Source organism: Pleurodeles waltl, chromosome 8 (genome assembly GCF_031143425.1).
Source record: "Pleurodeles waltl isolate 20211129_DDA chromosome 8, aPleWal1.hap1.20221129, whole genome shotgun sequence".
Classification (NCBI taxonomy): domain Eukaryota; kingdom Metazoa; phylum Chordata; class Amphibia; order Caudata; family Salamandridae; genus Pleurodeles; species Pleurodeles waltl.
Window position 1 is genome coordinate 1,340,756,280 of NC_090447.1, and position 22,115 is coordinate 1,340,778,394.

Below are 22,115 nucleotides of genomic sequence, written 5' to 3' on the forward strand. Positions count from 1 at the left end.
ACTCCCTTTATTCTGCTTTGTAATTTCTATTTACAATTAATGTTCTCCGTGTCATGCTCACTTTCAACTTTCCATTCAGCACTCTAATTGAAAAGATAATAATTAAAAATGTGGTACAGTCCACATGCAGTTTTAGAAACGCTCCTTTGCTTCCCTGACAGATTAGTGCGGTAAAATCATCCATTGCATCAAACATATATAAAAACTTTCGGCCCATACGTACTCCATGTGGATGATGTGATTCAGGAGAGGGGCAACATTTCCCCCAACTCTGACAGGGCCACAGAGGCCTTTTATTTTTTTACCGGGCATTTCCCCTGGAGGACCGCCCCTCGGAAGCCGGTTCTGAAAGCCCATGGCCCCTGCTGGGTCTCTGGCAGTTTCCCCTGCTCCCTGAGGTTAATTGCAGAAGGTACAGGGAGGCTTTACATGCGGGATGAAGGAGAAAGGTAGAAATAAGGCGATCAGAGACAGAGAAGAGAGGAGAGAGATAGACTAGATGGATGGAAATAGAGAGTAGCACTAGGAGACCAAGGGAGTTGGGATGGTTTGAACATTTTTGCCAGGGCTGCTTTTGGTTCCCCAACCCGCCTCTGAACTTTCAAGAACATAACCCATAAAAGGATTTTAAATTAAAGTTGCTATAGTGTAACTCATACTCGTGGGTTGTGTACTTGGATACATATGAAAAGCAAGAAGTTTATTTACAGAGTAAGGGTGCAATGTCTGTTTCCAGATACACTCAATAATAAGGGAGAGAAAAAACACAAGGCACACCTTAAAAATACAAAGATTCACAAATATGTATTTAGTATGGATGCTCCAGCATGACTATATTGGTCTTTTATCCATCTGTGCCACTGGATCACATTTTTATTAGTTCAGGCTCTTCCTGGACCATTAGGACGAGACAAACAGTTGTGCAAACAACATTCCTTAGTAATGGCATGGATGAGCAAATAAGACATATGCAGTCCACATGAAGTGAACCCACTGAGTCCTGTACTTTGTAGTTCTAAAGCTTTGCTTACTTGTGTATGCTCATACCTGACATATCCTGTGTGATGGTAAACTGAATAATGTACAATTGGTACGTTCCTTCATACCCTTGGGCGGTAGTCCCTCAAACCTTTTGTCTCACTTCTAAAACATATTACAAGCCTGTAGTATTGTATGTAATAGTTTCCAATACTCCCCCCACTGTGACCCTACTGAGTGTTGAGGGAGCCTGTTAGTTGGTAGTCCCTCAAACGTTTTGTCTCATCCATCCTGTTTTGCTGAATTCGTTTTTATTGGCTTTAGGACTCTGTGCACTTTAACACTGCTAACCAGTGCTAAAGTGTTTGTGCTCTCTCCCTAAAACATGGTACAATTGGCTTACACCTGATTAGCACATTTAATTTACTTGTAAGTCCCTAGTAAAGTGGCACTACGTGTACCAAGGCCTGTAAAGTGAATGGTACTAGTCAACCTACAGAACTCATTGTGCCACCTACAACAGTAGTCCTTTAAAACACCTCATGCTCCCACTGCAGCCTGTAGTGTATTTTTAAGCTGTCATTCTCACCAGTCAAAATAAATCTTTTGACAGGCATAAACCTTCCTTTTTAACACAGATAGCCACTCTTAAGATGGGCCCTAAAAGCTCCAAGGGCTGGGTGCATTGTATTTAAAAAGTAGAACATGTAGCTTTAAGGTTTATCTGTTCTGGTAGTGAAAAACTCATAAAGTCGAAATCACTGAAAAGCACTACAGTTAAAAAAAAAATGAAATTCACCAGTTATATGTAACCAACATTAATATACCTTGCACTGCCACATATTTCAGATGTCATCAGTGATGTATTATGTGAGGTCTTAAACAGGCCATCCCAGTTGTGCAAGTTATATTTATGTCAGTTAGTAGAATTTCCATATTTTGTTGTTTGGTAGTAATTTTTCAATGAATTTACAAGTTTTTTAAAAAGTTAAAATCTTACAGCTTTCCTCATGGATAACTCCACTACTTCAACCTTTGTGTTATCCAGTGAATTTCAATGTTTTTCTTTAATAACTGTATCATACGTTTGGGCCAACAAATTCAGCCTTGCATGAAAGTGGTGGTAGGGATGGGTATTGTCCATGGCCAGGCACTGTGCCCAACCCTTCATGAGAGAATAACATATGTTAGGTGCCCATAGGTGCCAGGGACGTCTGTGTAACTCAACCATGCCCCTTACTACCTTATACATATCTTTTTTACATTTTCCAGACACAGGGCCTGAGTCCCTGTGTTCTGTAATGGTAGCCGCAACATTTTCTATCATGTTTCGTATGGTGAATTAGATTACTTGCTCCCCTAGTTTGAGTTCGACCGGACTGAGCCACCTTCTGCCCTAAAATGAGAACAAAGCCATCATGGCCAGTCAGAACACTCCAGTACTTCAATTTAAAGTCTTGTGGGATCAACTGTCAACATAGCTATAAATATTGATACTTCATTTCTCAAAAATACTGACAAATTTACACTAACTCACAAAAACCATGCTTTCTGTGCAAAGATCTAGATTTCTACTACATTTGGTGTGTTTACATTTAGTCTTTTTCTCCGTATTCTTGTTTAATTTTTCCTATAGAAAATGCATGAGGAAAAAGTGGCTTATATATATACCCACCTATTTATTAGCATATATGCATAAATATGGACTTTGAGTGAGAATTCTTCATCCAATGGTTTGGTAATTTGTCATCCACATTTTGCTTCCACTCACCACAGCACACAGCATGAGATAATGGGTCATCAGACTTCAGATTGTGACTCCTCTCAGCATGTGTGATAATATTTTACCCGTGGCCATGTGCCCATCCACCTCCAAAATAGTGCACTTCAAAAACAGAGCTCATGACCTAATCTTTCATTTTATCTATTTCTTTAATTTTTGCCTTTCTGAATTGTTTTTCTTTTGACAATGCTATGCTATTATACCATGTTGGGTGATGGCAGTGAACCTAAACAAATGTGTTGTCACAGGAAGCAGAGACTCAAGCAAAAAAGAGAAATATAGTGTGTTTGGTGCAGATGTGCTGCTTCTGGTAAACCAGCAAAATTTCAGAGCTTGCTGTTCAATCACCTTTCAGCATTCCAAACACTTGTGTAACACATGATAAGCAGTCAGATCCTCTTGTTCCTGCTGCTTCATGTTTTCCTTTGTGTAAAGGAGTTTCACATCTTCTGTGCTGCATGCAAGCCGGTATCAGAAACTTTCTCTGCAACAGCCTGGCATCTCTGCCATTCTGTTAGGCAACCTTCTCCAGAGAATGCAAGAAACTGAAGTTTTCAGATCAAATTAAAATACATTTTCCGAGTGCTATTGCTTCTGATATATGTAGCCCTCAAGAGTTAGAAAGATGATTACCATACACATTTGAAGATGGACATCAAATTAATTTAGGTCTGCTGCAGTTCTCTTGCTATCCTGTAGGTGTAGCCCACCTTCTCTTGCAATGTTTCTTACTACACAACAAGTCCAATGCTGTCTTATGTTGATGTCCTGCATGGCAGGCAAGACACTTTTCACTAGTGTTTTGTTAATTTTACTCCTATCCTGAAGTGGTGTGCTCAGGTTACCTGATTTCAGATGGAGGATCTCCAGATCAGCATTTCCTTAAGCACAGTAATGTTACTCCAAACAAAGACCAGCCTGATGTGCTCACCAGGACCGGGATATACATCCTATCAATCAATCAATCAATCAGGGGATTTGTAAAGCCCACTACCCACTCGTGAGGGTCTCAATGTGCTGAGGAGGGGAGGGGAGAGAAGTTGCAGGGGGGGTAGGTGCTGCTAGGCGAACAGCCAGGTCTTGAGAAGTTTTCTGAAGGTAAGGAGGTCTTTGGTCTGGTGCAGGTGGGAGGGAAGAGTGTTCCACGTTTTGGCGGCGAGGTGAGAGAATGATCTACCACCGGTTGCAGTTCTGTGGACCCGTGGGACGGTTGCGAGGGACCAGGTCGGCAGAGCGGAGATGCCGGGTCGGCGTGTAGAAGGAGAGTAGTCTGTTGAGGTATTCAGGTCCGGTGTTGTGAAGTGCTTTGTGAGCGTGGGTGAGGAGTTTGAAGGTGATTTTCTTGTTGACTTGGAGCCAGTGCAGGTTTTTCAGGTGGTCTGTGATGTGGCAGTGGCGGGGGATGTCCAGGATGAGGCGTGTGGAGGCGTTCTGGATGCGTTGCAGCCTCTTCTGGAGTTCGGCTGTGGTTCTTGCATAGAGGGCATTGCAGTAGTCCAGTTTGCTGCTTACGAGGGCTTGGGTGACTGTTCTTCTTGTTTCAGTGGGTATCCATTTGTAGATCTTTCGGAGCATGTGGAGGGTGTTGAAGCAGGAGGAGGAGATGGCGTTGACTTGCTGGGTCATGGATAGTGAGGGGTCCAGGATGAATCCTAGGTTGCGTGCGTGGTCGGTGGGAGTCAGAGCGGTTCCGAGAGTGGCAGGCCACCAGGATTCATCCCATGCGGAGGGGATGGAGCCGAAAAAGAGGACTTCCGTCTTGTCGGTATTGAGTTTGAGGCAGCTGCTCTTCATCCATTCATGGCCTTCATTCCTTCGTGGAGGTAGGTCTTGGTGGAGTCCCTGGTGAGGGAGAGGATCAGCTGGGTGTCGTCGGTATATGAGATGATGTTGAGGTTGTGGGATCGGGCTATGTTAGCGAGCGGGGACATGTAGATGTTGAAGAGGGTCGGGCTGAGGGAGGAACCCTGGGGTACGCTGCAGATGATGTCGGTGGCCTCCAAGCAGAATGGGGAAAGGCAGACTCTCTGGGTTCTGCCGGTGAGAAAGGAGGTGACCCAGTCCAGGGCTCTGTTGCGGATTCCAGCATTGCTGAGGCGTGAGCGTAGGCTGTGGTGGCAGACGGTGTCGAAGGTGGCCGAGAGGTCCAGGAGGATTTTGGCTGCGGTTTCGCTGCTGTCCAATATGGTTCTGATGTCGTCGGTGGCGGCAATGAGCACGGTTTCGCTGCTGTGGTTGCAGCGGAATCCGGATTGGGAAGGGTCCAGGGTGCGGTTCTCCTCTAGGAAGCGGCTTAGTTTTCTGTTGATGGCCTTCTCAATGACTTTTGCCGGGAAGGGGAGCAGGGAGATAGACCGGAAGTTCTTGAGGTCCTTTGGGTCCGCCTTGGTTTTTTTGAGGAGGGCATTGATCTCGGCGTGTTTCCAGCTCTCCATGGATGTGGCGGACTCAAAGGAGCTGTTGATGATGTTCCATAGTTGGGGTGCGATGACGAAGCTTGCTTTGTTGAGGATGTGGTGAGGGCAGGGGTCAGATGGAGAGCCAGAGTGGATGATTTCGATGGTGTTGTTGTCGTTGATGGGGGTCCAGGAGAGCAGGAGGTTGGTCGGAAGTGAATCTGTGCTGTTGGTTGTTGCCGGGGGGGGGGGGGGGGTCTGGGTGTTGAAGCTGTCGTGGATGTCTGCAATCTTACGGTGGAAGTAGGAGGCTAGGGAGTCGCAGAGGTCTTGGGATGGAGGAATGCCACTGGCGTTGAAACTGGGGTTGGAGAGTTCCTCCACGACCTTGAAAAGCTCCTTGTGGCTGTGTGCATTATTGTTGATTCCGTCTTTGAAGGCGGTTCTTTTGGTGGCACGGATGAGTTGGTGGTGTCTGCGGGTGGTGTTTTTGAAGACTGTGTGGTTGTCCAGAGTCTGATCTTGGCACCACTTTCTTTCGAGTCTTCGGCAGCTTTGCTTAGATTCGTGGAGGTCGGCGGTAAACCAGAAGGCCTTACTGTCGGTGCGTCTATTGGAGGGATTCTTGATTGGGGCGAGAGTATTGGCATAGGTGTTGAACCATTGCCTGAAGTTGCGGGCAGCTGCATCAGTGTCGGTGGTGTTGATGGGTGGGTTCTGGGAGACGGTCGCGATAAGTTGGTCTACAGTGACCTTGTTTCAACTGCGGTGGGGGATCCGTTGTGGGTGGTGGTGTGTTGTGGGTTTCTTGAAGGAGAAGTGGATGCAGCAGTGGTCTGTCCAGTGGAGTTCGGTGGTGTGACTGAAAGAGATGTGATTGCTGGCAGAGAAAAAATGGTCAAGTGTGTTTCCTGCGGAGTGGGTTGGTGTCGTGATGAGCTGTATGAGGCTGAGGTTGGAGAGGTTGTCGAGTAGGGTGGCGGTGTTGTTGTCGTTGATGTTCTCGAGGTGGAAGTTTAAGTCTCTGAGGAGTATGTAGTCAGTGCATGAGATGGTGTTTGGGTCAGTGTGGATTTGGAAGTGCAGGAGTTCGGCGGTGCTAAGGGTGTCTTCAGTGTTGGTCGTGATCCTGAGGGTGTTCTTGTGGATGATGGCGATGCCTCCTCTTCATTTGTTGGAGCGGTCCCTGCGGGTGATCTTGTAGCTGTCCGGGATGGCAATGGCGATGTCAGGCACTGAGGAGGGGTTCATCCAGGCCTCTGTCAGGAAGGCGATGTCAGGGGAGGCTGAATTGAGTAAATTCCATAGCTCTACTGTGTGGACGGAGCGGGTGTTGAGGAGAATACATCTGAGATTGTTGCGTCCTGCCTTGGCGGGTGGGTCGTTGGCATGGAGGCTGGTGAAGGTGCAGTTGCAGTAGGAGAAGGGTCTGTGGGTGGTCTGTGGGGAGGCTTGAAGGCAGGCAGGGGAGCGGCTGGTGTAGAGGGCGCAGACGTCGTAGTGAAGACACGTGTGGCAGCAGTGGGGGGGATGGAAGCTAGGGGTTCTGGCACTGGGCGCAGTCCAGGCGCGGACGGGTGCAGCCGGGCTTGCCTTTGGTGCTCCAGCGATGTGCCCGCTGTGTGCGTCCGCTGCGTGGCCACACAGCGGCTGCCATTAAGTAGGGAGGTGGGGAGAGGAGAGGACACCTGGGAGGCGGGAGGGGGATGTAAAATGGCACGCAAAAGGGGGCTGAGACGAAAAAGGGTGTGGGGCCACAGGGGCAGCAGCGGCATGGGAGAGAGAGAGGGGGGAGAGCAAAGTGAGAGAGAGAGCGAGCAAAGTGAGAGAGAAACAGGGAAAAGGAGCACTAAGGGACAGTAGTGGAGCAGAGAGCAAAGCAAAGCAAAGCAGAGAAAAGGAGGAGAGAGGCAGAAGGTAGCCTAGTAGGAAAGCAGTGCTCTCCCACTAGACACCAGGGATGAGGCACAGGCAGAAGCCTGCGGGTGGAGGAGGGCCTCGAACTCCTGACAGGGATCAGGATTTCAGAGGAGCCAGGGAAAGGGCTCTACTCAGAGGTTGGAGCCACGGGAGGCAGAGCAATGCACTGACCAGGTCCTAAAAGCAAAAATGGTCCACTGATACTCCTTTGTAAAGTCACAGTGAAGAACAAATCAGCGGTAACACAATCCAATTTCAAACTTTCATGAATCAATTAATGAAAGTGCAAACAAGAAATGGTTACAACATAGTCTCCTTTTGGTTTAGCTTGATTATAGTTCTCTATGTTCTACATATTTTTATAGGTGCATAACAGAAAACATTGTGACAGAAGTGCAGACGGTGCGTTATACAAAAAGACATGGAGAGTAAATCATCTAAAGATTAAAAACAACACTGTACGTAATCCATGGTTTTCATAATAATTGATAGCACGGCCTGTTAACATTTCACAGGCAATCCCAGTATGAAATTTTCTTCACAAACCAAGGGATTAATTGTCAACGTTTTGATCCAGAAATTATTGGATGAGTCTCATCAAAACCAGTCGTCCTACCCACCTCATTAATTATAGTGCAACATGGGCATCAGTGGAAATTTCAAAGTTGAAGGTCTCTGACATATTAGCTCTATCCAGAAAGTTATCATTAATCTTCCTTTCCAAATTAAAAGCAAGCAAAACTGATGTGCCTTCTCACCAGCGCTAGGCCAAATTTGACGCAGGACTTCATGGATGTTTGGTGGGTCAGATACTTGAAAACTCAGTATTCCAGTCTCAACGTTTTCTCTCCCAGCACAGGTGTTACCCTATTTAGTGATTACTATTACTTTGGGACTGTCAGCTCAAAGCTTTATTGGCTTTCATTCCAGTCTAATTTGAACTTTCCAAAATACCTTCTGAAAATGTAGCTCATTGGCATGTTTTGCCCTTTTCTTGTCTATGTCTAGAAAAAACTAACTGCAGAACAAAAACTGTCTGCAGAAGTCTCCAAAAACACATCTTTCACTCACATTTGTGTACTATTTGTGCTTATCTGGCTCACTGGTTCTTTAAAAACCTTTGAGAAAAAGTAGCTTTAATAGTCAATTATAGCGTCCTTTCTAGAAAAACACATGCACATCCTGCTCGCACTCTAAGGAAAAAACTTATGGAAAGAAAAGTAAAAGTGCTATTCTTGGACACAATATTTTGTACATCTGTATATTATGCAGTAAATGTTAAAAAACATGCCGCAGGCGATGTTTCTAAATAATGAGGTACTTAAACACTTTGAGAAAAAGTTACAAAGGCAAATGTACAGATTTAGATTTACTAGTGTGTAGTACTACTCCTGCACCAAGGTGTAACTCTACACTTTTGGCTATTTGCCATTTCGAGGAGGCGATTTCCACCTAGGTGTAGACTTGCATCTCCACCCTCTTAATGAATGGGTGGAACCTCCTGCAACAGAATTTATGAGTATAAAGTTACTGCAAGCAATTTTTCATGTGTTGGTGATGATCTCTGCCAGTAAGATGGAGCTCTCTTGTATAGTAAAGCATAGGGAAATGTAATGCAATTTGCTAAAAACATATATACATTTTAATGTAAAATGATTTAAGTATATTAATTGAAAATAAAATTAATATTAACCTCTAACTAATATAATAAAAGGTAATAGCACGTTAACGCCCCAAATGATATCTGTATTAAATTTCAAATAATTTAAATATATTGATTTCATTTATAAATATAAATCATTTTTCGAACAATAAATCAAAACTAAAATTACCATACCTCACCACCATGTATTTGTTTGTTTAATTTTTAGTAAACATGGTTAGAAGTTATGCATTTAATTCATTTAAGATGTTTTATATTTTTAAAGTTTTAACATTTACTTTTTTAATCAAGTTTATTAACTTACTTAAAAAAATAAAAAAATATTTAAACATGATTTTTATCATTAAAATACATATACACAGTTTAACTGTTAAAACAAATTATTTAATGTAACATTAATTCCAATGGGGTGTCATTTACTGTGGTACCAGTGGTGGACCGCGTGTGGTGCTTGACTTTCTCCAAGGCTGAGATGCAATACATTTATGCCTGTTTTGATGTTTTTAGCACAGTAGTAATTTTAAGATGTATTTTATGAATTGCAATGTTATTACTCTATTGTGGGTGTGGGTGTTTTGTATGAACATGTCCCTCCCATACCCCTCCTTAATTTTGCAACCTACCCCCATTTCTGAGTATTTGTACGTCATATTACCATCACTGCCTGTCCATCATGTACTATGATGTAGTATACTTACACTGTAAGATAGCTGCACGGAAAAGACAGAAGAGACAGAGGCCTTTGGCCATATGTTACCATGCAAGTACTACTGCAGTACTATTTTATGTATTACAAAATGCAGTTAGTGAATCCTGACGAACAGCCATTGTTTCCCTATTAGGTGTAGCTATTTGGTGGGAATAAACTCAACGTTATAACTTTTTTCAATGTTGTGGTTGATCTAAAATATCGGTGGCAATGGTCATTTTTACAACATTAACACTTTTGCTGTCTGGGGCTCAGCATTTAAGGTTGCTGTAGCCTGTCTGAATTCATCAATGCTCTCAGTCACCGATGAACGCACTCATTCATTCCGCCATGTACTCATTACTTAACCATTCATGCATGTACTCTCTCACTCCCCCCTAGTCATGCACTCACTCATCCCTCCAGCTTCTCTCCGCCTCACAACCACACTCAAGGTCCACAATCAATTACGTCGTTTTCAGCACTTGTCGAAGATGCTGTACTGGGCACCCCTAGGTTTCTGATATAGAAAGCCTCTATCCCAGAGGAGGTGTCAAGAGTCAGAAGTAAAATTCGTCCTTACTTGACTATTTCTTGTGAGTACTGCTGAACATAAAATGCCTGTATTTGACGCCAAGGAAAGCTAAAAATATCAGGCAGGCGCAGATGATGCTTTTGAAGACATAAGCGTGTGTTTTCTAAATAAAAACAGACTGAATCAACTTGGCAGATATAAGCACAGCGATCGCAGAGTTGTGCTGGCACTGCCCGTGGCTGCTGGCAGTCTGTCCATGCTCTCCTTTTGTCTGCTTCTTCGACTGACTCTAGTGAAGAAGTCGACACCTGGCCATGTTACGTGACACACACACAGCAGCTGCAGGAATCAGTTGTCAACACAAGAATGTAAGGCGAAATCGGAAACATTTGAGTCGATGGCTGACTTCCTTGCTTGACTCAATCAGGTTCTTTGGCTCCCTTCCCCAGCTGATACTGTACATGTGCTGGCGGCGCATACATCTGAGTGTTGGGGATGGCTGTGAGAGGCGCTGAATGATGGAGCAATTATGAATTACTTTGCATCTGGTTGGCCTTTCAAGAGACATCAGCACAATTTTCTTTCTTTCACCAGGAAAGATCTGACTGTCCTCTGCGTTTTGTTAACTTTCAAAGCTGTGATTTTGTGAGCTTGATGTGCCTGCTGAAAGTGTAAAAGACTTTTAAGGTTAGAAATTGCCCAAGTGGTACAATTACTAGCTAGGCCCTTATTCCACCTGTATGGGTATTTTTTTAAAGACTCTCTTTATTGATTTTAATACAACTGAGTGGAAAGCAGTCACCCTACTGCAACAAGTATAGCAAACACGTGGGGCCTTATTACATATACCTACATGGATATTTATTGCGGTAATATTGAACACAGTTAAACCGACAAAAATGAATGTTAACTTGTGTAATGTAATTAGTGGTCATGCAAAACGCCAAAATACCTTCCTGTCGGGTCGAGTTCAAGATATTCAAAAATGCAAAAAAAAATAAAAAAAAAAAAATATCACCTCTATCACAGTGGGTGCAGCAGATGGACAGTAATAAAGTTACATCAATCTGTACTTGGTCCACGCTTCACACAAAGTCAAGAAAGTGACAAAGCAAGTGACGCCTCGCACGTGTTGCTGAATGAGACGACAGCAAAAACAGTGATAATGATACCAATGAATGATGAGTAATGGAAAGACTAAAAGCCACTTCTTAGAGATTTTTTTTCTTAGATGCAGCAGATCGCCACCAAGCAGGAGCGCATGCGTGCTGCCTGCAGGGGAGACCTAAAAAAGAAAGCAGAATTCATTGATAGCTAGAGGCTAGAAATAAAGTGGTTTGATTCCACAGAAAATTAGTCATAAGAAATTGTATACATTCATGAAAGGTTACTAGTGAAACTTGACAAGGGCCGCTTTATCCAAAAAGCAGCTAATTTCAGGGTTCCATGGATGCCTATCCCTTGCTTTATTATTTATCCCTGTGACAAAAATCTTTAAACCAACATTACCTAACATATATCCGCTATACAACTGGTCAAGGATGTGAAACCCACTAGATCAGCTGCACTAACAACTATACTTACCGGTGGGACCTGCAGATCAATCGATTAATTGAAATCTACGTAGGTGTATAGCACAGCACTGTCACTCCTAAGGGTATCTGGGCGCTGAGGGTGCCGTGTCTCCATCAAAGAGCCATGTCTTGAGTCTCCTTCTGAACTCTACCTAGGAGGAAGCTGTCAGGAGGTGGAGGGGCAGGTTGCTCCAGGACTTGGCTGCGATGTAGTAGAAGGGGCAGCTCCTGCTGCTGGTGCAATGGATGTGGGGTGTGTGTGCGAGGTTGAGCATGGAAGAATGCAGTTGTCTTGTGGGGGTGGTGTAGCTTAGTCGGTGGTTGATGTAGGATGGCCCTTGGTTGTGTAGAGTCTTGTACACAAGTATAAGGATCTTGAACTGGCATCTCTTTTGAGGCGGGAGCCAGTGGAGGTCTCTGAGGTGAGAGGTGATGCTGGAGCATTTGGGGAGGTTCAGGAGGAGCCTGGCTACGGTGTTCTGTAAAGTCAGGAGTCTTTTGAGTAGCTGGATGGAAATTCAGGCATAGAAAGTGTTGCCGTAGTCAAGGAAGCTGGTGACCAGTACATGTGTGATTATTTTTCTGGTTTCTGCAGTGATCCATTTGAAAATTCAGCAGAGTATTCACAGAATGTGGAAGCAGTTGGAGTCAATTGAGTTTACTTGTCGATCCCAAGGTTGGCTGTCGAGGATGATGCCGAGATTTTGTGCATGGTCTTATGGAGTGGGTGTTGGACTGAGTTCTGCCAGCCAACAGCTATAGTCCTATATGGAGGTGCTCCTCTCGAAGATCAAGACTTCAGTTTTGTCAGTGTTTAGTTTGAGGGAGCTGTCTTTCATCCATGCTGCTCATGACATTGCATTAGTTGGTTTTGGTGTTGTGGAGGTCCTCGGTGAGTGAAAGTATCAGCTGAGTGTTTTTGGCATAGGAGACTAAGTTGAGTGCGTTGGATCTGTTGATGTCTGCGAGGGGGGTCATGTAGATGCTGAAAAGGGTGAGGCTGAGGGAAGATCCTTAGGGTACACCACAGGTGATGGTCTTGGGTGCAGAGGTGAAAGGAGGAAGGCGGATGCTCTGAATGTGGCCTGAGAGGAAGAAGGCTATCCACTTGAGGGCGTTTTGTTGAATGCCTATTTTGTGTGTCCGTTGAGGAGAGTGTGGTGGGAGAATGTGTTGAAAGCTGTGGAGAGGTGCAGGAGGATTAGAGCTGCTGTTTCTCCTCGGTCGAGGAGGGTCCTGATGTCGTCCGTGGCGGCAAATAGTGCGGTCTCCGCGCTGTGGTTGGCCCGGAATCCTGATTGGGAGGTGTCGAGAAGGTGGTTCGGTTCGAGGTATCGGCGAGTTGTTGGTTGATGGCTTTCTCGAGTACTTTGGCAGGGGAGCAGAGAGATCGTCTGTAATTTTCGAGGTTGCTAAGGTCAGTGGAAAGTTTCTTAAGGAGGGGTCTGACTTCTGCATGCTTCCATCTGTCCTGGAATGTTGCCGTGGAGATGATGAGGATGCTGGTTAGTTCTGTGCTGATAGTGTTGGTTCTAAGGTTGAAGAGATGGTGATGGCAGGGGTCGGAGTGCTCTTGAGTGGCTGGATGACATGATGGCTGCAGTGGTCTGTGAGGTGATTGGGGCTGTTGTTTGCTGTTTGAGGGATGTAGTCCAGGCTGGAAGTGGTGGGTTGGGTGTAGAAGTTGTTGTAGATGGTGGTGATCTTGCTGTGGAAGTAGTCTAAGAGGGTATTGCAGAGCTCCTGGGATGGGTGGATGGTGGTCTCTGTGGCTGATGGGTTGGAGAATTTCCTGATGATTTTGAAGAGTTCTTTCATGTGGTTGGCTGAGGTGTTGATGCGGGTGGTGATTACTTCTCTCTTGGCTGCCTGGATGTGGCAGTGGTAGTTGTTGAGGGCTGGCTTGTGAACTGCTCTGTTGGAGGAGTCCTTGGTCATGCACCATTGTTTCTCGAGCTGGTGGCAGTTGCATTTAGAGTTTCTGAGCTCTGGAGTGTACCATCTTGCTTGCTTGGAGGTGTTGTTGGTTTTTGCTGGTTTCAGCACGGCAAGTCTGTCGGCGCATCTGGTGAACCAGGTAGTGAAGTTCTTGACAGCCTGGTTGAGGTCTGCTGTGGGCTCGGGTTGCGAGGTGCCCAGAGCATGTGTCCATAGGGTCTCGGTTCCTTTGACCCAGCTTCAGTGGGGGATGCTGAGGTGCATGGAGATGGTGTGATGGATGTCGGAGATGGTGAAGTGGACAATGTCATGGTCGGTCCAGGTGAGTTCAGTGACGTGGGTGAATTTGTTTCTATCACTGGAAGTGAAGATGACGTCAAGCATGTGGCCAGCTTTGTGCATGGGTTTGGTGGCCAGTTGGGTCAGGCCGATGTTGCTGAGGTTCTTCAGTAGAGAGGTAGAGTTGGTGTTGTTGGTGTTGTTGAGGTGGAAGTTGAAGTCGCCAAGTAGGACATAGTGAAAAGAGTCAATGGCGAGGGGGCTATGAGGTTGGGGATGGTGTTGCAGAAAGCTGGATGTAGTACCAGGTCTGTACATGAGGGTGCCTCGCATCATGGTGTTGGCATTGATCTGGAGTCGGAAGTTGAGGTGTTCCATGAGGGGCGTTGGTTTCTAGTTGGAGATGGTGCATTTTGATGGTTTCCTTGAATATGATGGCGATGCCTGCGCCGTTTTTGTTAGTGCGGTCTTAGTGTACCATATTGTAGCCCTTGAGGGTGGCTGTGGCTATGTTCGGGTATGAGGAGGGGTTTAGCCATGTTTCAGTGATGAAGGCAATGCCTTGGTCATAGATGGCGATGGTTTCCCAGATTCTGTGGCATGTTTGCATAGGGAGCAGCTGTTGAGTAACATGCACTGGAGAGGTTGTGGGTTGTTCATAGTCCTCTACGTGGGTGCGGTGCAAGCGTCAGTGAGGGCAGGTGGGCCTGAGTTGCAGAAGAAGTGGCAGTATCGGCAGCTGAAGGGTCCTTTGTTTGATCGTGGGGAGGCAGTGAAGCAGCTGTTGTTGCGGAGTCTGATGTTCTGCATCTGAAGCTCCTTCGTGGTGTAGTGGTAGAAGGTGGGAGGATCAGGGGTCTTGGCACTGGGCGCGGGACAGGCATGGATGGGTGCAGATGGGCTTGCCTTAGGTATGCTGGCAACACCCACGCTGCTTGTGTCCGCTGCGTGGCCAAGCAGCAGCCTCCGTTAAACGTCCTGGAAGGTGGGATGGGCTGGGGTGGGCAGTAGAAGGGCGAGAGTAGCAGAGGCGGGAAAAGAGCGTCAGCAGATGTGATCAGAGAGCAGTGCTGTCAAGTGGCAGGAAGGCCTAGGAGCTGCTGGGGAGCTGTGGTCAGCCCAAGGAGGTCAGGCACTGCTCATCCAGTCTGCACAGCAGCCTCCATTAAACGTCCTGGGAGGCGGGAGGGCAGGAGTGGCAGAGGCAGGAAAAGAGCGTCAGGAAATGCGAGCAAACATGAATGCAGACAGAGCTGTCAAGCACCAGGAAGGCCTAGGAGTAGCTGAGGAGCTGTGGCCGGCCCAAGGAGTTCAGGCACTGCAATGTCCGACATACAATGACCATAGTATATACTGCTACAGCCCCAGTCTTCCCCGATCCCTTGAGAGCTCGCTGAGAGCAGTACCTGGGGAAGGAATTTACTGATACAAAATGGTCCACCATGCTGAGGTACCCCTAGCTAGCAATGATGAATCCACAATTCAAATATGAAAATAAATTACTTGCACCAAACTTACTTATCACCTAGGAGGTTGGTTAAACTTTTTCCTGGACCAGCGGATCTCAGTCCTAGATGCCACCAACGGCAGACAGATTTCTATTACATCATTTGGATGTGCCCAGTAATTTGGTCGTTTTGGAAGAAGGTGATAAAAGAGATTAGTGAGCTGGGGGGTGGTTATGAAGGTCTCCTTGGAGCTATACTCTGTCCCGTGGGCTTAATAAAGTAGACCAAAAATCTTAAACACATCTGATGCATCATAGACTTAGATTTTTTTCTGGTTAAAATGAGTACTGCAACACCCTGGAATACATGTGGTGTGCTGGCTATAGTCAGCAGTTTGAGGAAGTTACATAAATCATCCCTGGCAGATGTTACTGCTTTCCGTGCACTTCAGAGTAGAGGGGAAGGTGGAATATGGGTGGCTATTTGGAAGGGTTTTCTCACGGCCATTGAAGCTAAATCGGACGATCTTCCAACACAGATGCTTAACACATGACTAAACGTTGGTCCACACTGTATTTGTGGAGTAGCTGATTCCCTTGGTACATGTTACCTTTATTTCTCCCTGCTGATGTTTAATTTGTATGTGTGTGTGTGTGTCTGTGTGTGTATGGTTGACTGAATTTCCCCATGGCCTGGTCGTCAGCGTGTTTATCAGACTCTCTATGCCATGCTTTGTGTATTACACACTCAAGTGCTAGGGAGTGGTGGTGGGGAATTTAATTTGGTTGCTGTGGAAGATATTGTTCTTTCCTTTTTTGATGATGTATGGTATCACATAAATAGGCCTCAGTGTGATCATACATGTCTGTGAGTAATCCTTTTTATTTCACAATGCCGAATGTTTACCTTTATCCTCTTTGTGATATAACCCAATAAAAAGCTACAAATAAAACATGATCTATCACAATATCAACAAATATTTGATAAATTACCTGGTACTGGATATGCATGCATCATTCAAGTTTAAAAGGCTAGTTTGAAACATACACTACATAACAAAAGGCATTGCCACTGTGGCATGGCTGTGCTGAATGCGTGCTGCAGCTACAGTGCACAGCAAGTCACAATTTGCATCCACTACTACGCAGTTTGCTCTGCAATCATCTATAAGTGAACTGCTGAAAAATCAGAGACACTGTATATTGTGGCAACTTATCACACTTCCAACAAACATCGGCTGGAGTTCTACACATCTGCAGTCTGTCTGGTAGCTGTGTGATCATAGACAGAAAATCGTTAGAGGGACTGTAACAGCACTCTAAAGACAAGAACTGTGCCCTCTTAGCTCTGATCCTTAGCTGTCGGTAGAAGCACTAGGTCTGCACCTGTGGTCTGTCATTACTGTATAGGCGCAGTATCCACACAGATTGAGTTTGTTGAAATCAGTCTAGAAAGATTCTGAAAAATAATTTAGGAAGCACTGCTACAACCAGACAAGTTTTGCCAAGAAAACCCTTTTGTTCCCTTTTGAGAACTGTCAGAGAACCAGAGACACCCTCTCGAGAAAGACTCAACCTTCTCAGGCTGCAAACGTGCCTCATCTCTTAAGAAGAAAATTAAATTGCAAGAATATGAGCTGCTACGACTACAACCCAAGTATTCAGAGCCAATGTTCAGCATCATCCTAACAAAAACATTTACTGAGCCTATCCATGATGTATCTAGGGAATCAACGAAAAAACTACTGACTGTGAGCACGTTCCAATGAGTACTGATATCTTTGTATTGAGTATCGACCACTGATAGGTACATTAGCTTTTGTCTACAACATATCTTCATGTCGCGGATTGCGATCCTGCCAGGGCCGGCCACCTAGCCATTGTTCCCGCCCGGTGATCCGCAGCACCCCGCGGAGGTCTCCCCCGGGGTCCAGGAGGGGCAGAGACGCGGGGGTGTCGGGGTTCCGCCAAGCAGGGGCCCCGGAGAGCGCGCGGGGACACACCGCGAAAGCACCGACGGCGGAGGCGCAGGTGAGGCTGGAGGGAGAGGCTCTCTCCCGGATCACGTGTCTGCTGGCTCGCAGCGCCTAAGCTCGGGGATCTCGGAGACGCAGCGCAGACCCGGGGGGCAGGAGAGACAGGCCAGAGAACGGGGGCGGACATATAGCGCAGGCCCGCGCGGTAGAGGAGACCCCGGAGCAGCAGGACAGGCCCGGAGGGGGTGAGGCGTCCCCCGACCCAAGATGGCGGCGCCCTGCAGCGCTGGGAAGCGGTGAGAGATGAGGGAACCGCACTACGAATTCAGCGCGGGGGCAGCGCAGCTCAGAAGTGGCTGTAGGTGCGGGGAAACTGCGGGCCGGTCTGAAGACGGCTGACCAGCTCGAGGCTCGTGACCGGAGGCTCTAAGGCAAAGCAGCACGGAGCCACAAATAAAACAAGATGGCGGCCGCCATCGGGAGGATCACTCTCCCGGAGGGAGCAGAGGCGTTCTTCACCCCCTGAGCTGAGGGGAGGGGTCCCAGCGACGCACGGAGTGGCAGCCCCGACAGGTTCGGCGGGGGCTGCTGCGGTGTTTCGGGGCCCCAGGGGGGGAGCCAGACTACACTTGAGGAAGGCGAGAGAGGGGGGTCCTGGGACCGGGGGGGGGTTCCGAGGCGGCCTCAGCTGGCACAGAGGCCCTGACGAGCGAACCATATTAGTGGAGGTCGGCGGGGCGCCCTCTCCCCTCATAGTGGCAAAACCGCCTGATGATAGGGGGGACCTAGACGGATCCCATAGGGAGTCTTACTGAAAGTTACCTTCCTCTAGACTCTTAGGGCTTTTGGAGGTAGGTCTGTCTGAGTTAGGAGTGAGATGCACTCCTTGCACCATTTCTTCACAACTGTGCAGCACTTAGTGCCAGTTGCAACGTTTAGGTTTGCGCAACTACGCACGCTGGTCTTTCGCTGCATTGGCAGCAGCCCTGACATTCTGGACACAGGGCATTTGAGCCCCTTTGACTTGGCCATTGGACCAGGGGGTCCTGGTGGTGTATAGGGCGCCAGGCCCCATTGTGTATTTGTGGTGTTAGGAAATGTATTTCTTGTAGTTTGATTCTCAGACCCTGTTCTGGCCACCTCTAAACTGTGATGATTTTGAGGTTGTCGTGCATACTTGGGGTTATGCTAGTGAAATTATGTTCCACCCTGTGCTTTTTGCCCATAATGCAGGTGATACGTAGGAGGTGGGTGGCTAATATTAGACTGTTGAGATTTTGGGCGTATAATGCGTTTGACACCTATTGTGATGCTGTGCTTTATATGGTTTATATCTCAGGATGATAAGTACAGTGATTTACCTCTTACACCACTCCATCTGCAGTCCTATCTTGTTGAATCAGCCTTGTTCTGAAGTATCAATCTATCCCTAATTGCCTCACTTTCCCGTCTCCTCAATAACTCAGGATCCGTCACCCGACGCCTGGATTTTGTGCCCCCCTCTTGCACTCATTCTTCTCCTCACCACCACCGTCCTAGTAACACCCTTCCCTCATCCCCACCACCCGCCTCCTCCACAATTTCCCAACATGGCCACCGCTCGAATTAAGTCTGGAATTAATTGCTACAAAATCATCTACCCTCCTAACCTGACCAAAACTGCAGCAAAACGTTTCAAGCATAACACCATTGAATGTTTCCCCGATTCCCTTTTTGTCGATCAGTTTTACAATGGTCGGTATGGGGGGCTCAAAAACGATCTAATTTTCTTCACGCACGACATACCCTCTTGGTCTACCAGCTTTTACAATTCCTTTAAAGTCACCTCCTCCTCCTCTATCCCTCATGGGAAACAGCTAAAAATTTCCCCCTCTGCGGGCTTTAACGGCTCCCTCACTATCTCACTCTATAACAACGGCACTGTTATGATACAAGCCAAAGACACCTATCTCTCTCTCTTTGACCGCCTCTTCCCTTCCCTACTCCCCTACCCTGCGACCGGGCTATCCCTTGACTCTCCATCCAGCTCCACCAATTACTCCCTTTCTCCTCCCTTGACCCCCCCACTCTCCAACAGGCTGCACCCTAGGGAGGCACAGGTCGACCCTCTTCTCTCCCCTCGGACCTCCCCTCCTATTCTTCCCCCCTCACAGTTTGCCCCTCCCCTCTTCACTTCAGCATTACCTCTAGCTAACACGCTCCTCGTCCATTCTGCACTGTCCCGGCACTCCATTCTCATCTCCTCCCCCCTATCCCTTTCGGCCACCCCCCTCCATAGACCACCTCTCCTCCAGCCCTCTCCCCTTGTCTATGTTCCCTACGTTCCCCTTGTTCCCTCCTCCTCTCTGCTTTTCCACCCACTCCTCCCCTCACTATGTTCCCCGATTTCCCCACAACTACATTCCATCTCTCTCCCTCCCCACTCTCCTTCAGCAATGCTGTACTACCCCCTTTCCTCCCCGGGTAACCCCTTCCCTCCCTCGGTCCGAGCAGAATCACCTCCTTTCTTCAAATTCCCTTTCTCCCAGTCCCCCCCACTCTGCCTGATACCCGCTCCCTCACAGCCACCTCACTTAGCGACCAGGACCTATCCAACCCCCTCCCCTCCCTTCCTTCCAAACCTCCCTAATCCCTATGACTCCTCACACTCCTCCCCTCTCCTTCCGCCCCACCGCCCCACTCCTCTCCTATCGCCCCCTAATTTTGCCCTTAATTCCTAACCTTCTTGCAATGCCAACAACAACAACTCTCCTCTCACCCCTGATGCACCAACTCCTGCTCTCATCCAAAACCTTTCCCCACCTCTGAACCCTATACCCCTACTCCCCTCCCGTTCCCCCACCTCTCCCTGCCGTACACTGCCTAGTGCACCCCCTCCTGTTTCCTTCGAGCCACCCAACATGCCGTGCTCTCCCTCACTCTCTCTGGAAAATAAGCTAGGCTCTCTAATCACCGCCATCTCCCAACTTGAAGCAACCATTTTAGTTTTAAGCTCCAAGATCTCGACTTTCCCACACACCTCAATTCCTTTGACAACCACTCACCCTTCCACGAGATGCACCTCACCCCCACATCCCATTATAGCTAAGCATAGCCTGTTGTCTGCAAATCCACACAAACACTCGAATGCCACCCTTCCTTCACTTTCACTTCCCAGTAACCCTGTTATCTACTCTATTCCGACCATCTCCTCTGTCAGAACCACTCGCCCACCTAAATCCTGAGCGCCCTCATATAAGTACAATATCCCTATCACCCCTCATAGCCCAAGTGCCCTCATCACCAAAACAGTTGTGTCAGAGCTGCGCTGTTTGCTCCACAACTGCAGATCTGCAATAAAACACAAACTTGAAATCTCCGATACCATCAACTTGCACAATATTGACATGCTCTTCCTCACAGAGACCTGGTTCAACGATACCTCTCACTCTATGTTTGATCTCCTGGTACCCACAGGCTATTCTATACTTAGAAATGACAGAATTGACAAAGTTGGGGGAGGTGTTGCAGTCATCTTTAGAAACTCCCTTCAACTTAAGGCTCTTCCTAACAGCTCCTTCCACACTTTTGAATGCCTATCTCTTGAGCTTCAATTGCACCACCGCTCACCTCTCAGATTCCATGTTATTTACCACCCACCTGGTAGCAGCCCTTCGTTTATGGAGGAACTCACGGACTGCATCAGCGACCAATACACGCAAAGTGACAATCAGATCTTCGTGGGTGACTTCAATGTCCATTGGGGCTCGCCTCAAGACACCTATGCGAATCTGCTGGCCACCTTCCTCTCTGCAAACGATCTTAGCCAACACTGCACAGAAACAACACACTCTAAAGGCTCAATCCTGGACCTTGTTATTTCTAAAGCAGGTTTGCTGACTATCGCTACCCCTATCCATGTAGACTGGTCAGACCACCTCCTCATCCCATTCTCTATTCACCTATCACACTCTATAACTCTTGGCCAGCCCAAGAGGGCTACTTCCTGGTTCCGTGACACTAAAAATATTGACCTCAGCACCCTCTGTGACTCTGCTTTGCTATCACTTCCAAGGCTAGACCCGGACCTAGATGTTAACGAACTCACCTCCCAATGCCTCACAGTCCTTGCAGTCGAAATCAATAATGTCGCTCCGCTCCAAAGCAAAAAGAAAAGGCCCACTCCCTCAGCACCTTGGTTCAACAAATCCCTCTATCAAGAAAGGAAGTTCCTAAGAGCCCTTGAGAAACAATGGAGACAAGCGCCCTCCACTGAAAATTTGGCCACTCTTCGTTTAACAAGATCCAAGTACCACAAGCTCATCTTCCATGGAAAAGCGTCGCACTACAAATCCCTCCTTGACTCAGCCAAAAATAGACCCAAAAAACTATTCGACCTCATCAAGAACCCAAACAGCTCTCACCCAACCTCCAAATTGGAAGATTCCACAAAGAAAGCAGCGGAATTCGCTGTATTCTTTGACGAAAAAGTAAAATCACTTGTAGATCAGGTCATTCATCCTACCCCTACAGAGGAGCGCAAATCCTTAACCATTTGGCAAAACTTTGACCCCATCTCTGACGATGCTCTCCTTAAATGCATCCTCGATACAAAGCCCTCTAACCACTCTCCTGACCCCATCCCTAGTGCCATTGCCATTGACTTCTATACTAATTCTCTTTCCTATTGGACCACTCTGGTCAACCTCTCCCTCAGTCAAGGCTCCCTTCCTGTTTCCTTCAAAACTGGGCAGGTCACCCCTCTGCTTAAAAAACCCACTGCTGATGCGAACGACCTCAACAATTACCGTCCCATCACTAACCTACCCTTTCTTGCAAAAATCACAGAAAAATGTGTAGCGAAACAACTCTCTCGCCATATCAAAGAAAATGATCTTCTTGACAATTTCCAGTCCGGCTTCATTCAAAACTGCAGCACTGAAACAGCCCTGCTGCGAG

At 47.1% G+C, this 22,115-nt stretch overlaps 1 protein-coding gene across 5 annotated transcripts in view; it reads right to left on the bottom strand.

Annotated features, from left to right (window-relative positions):
• GRIA4 (glutamate ionotropic receptor AMPA type subunit 4) overlaps positions 1 to 22,115 on the bottom strand; it is an 892,311-nt gene that overhangs the window by 463,093 nt on the left and 407,103 nt on the right. The window lies entirely within an intron of this gene.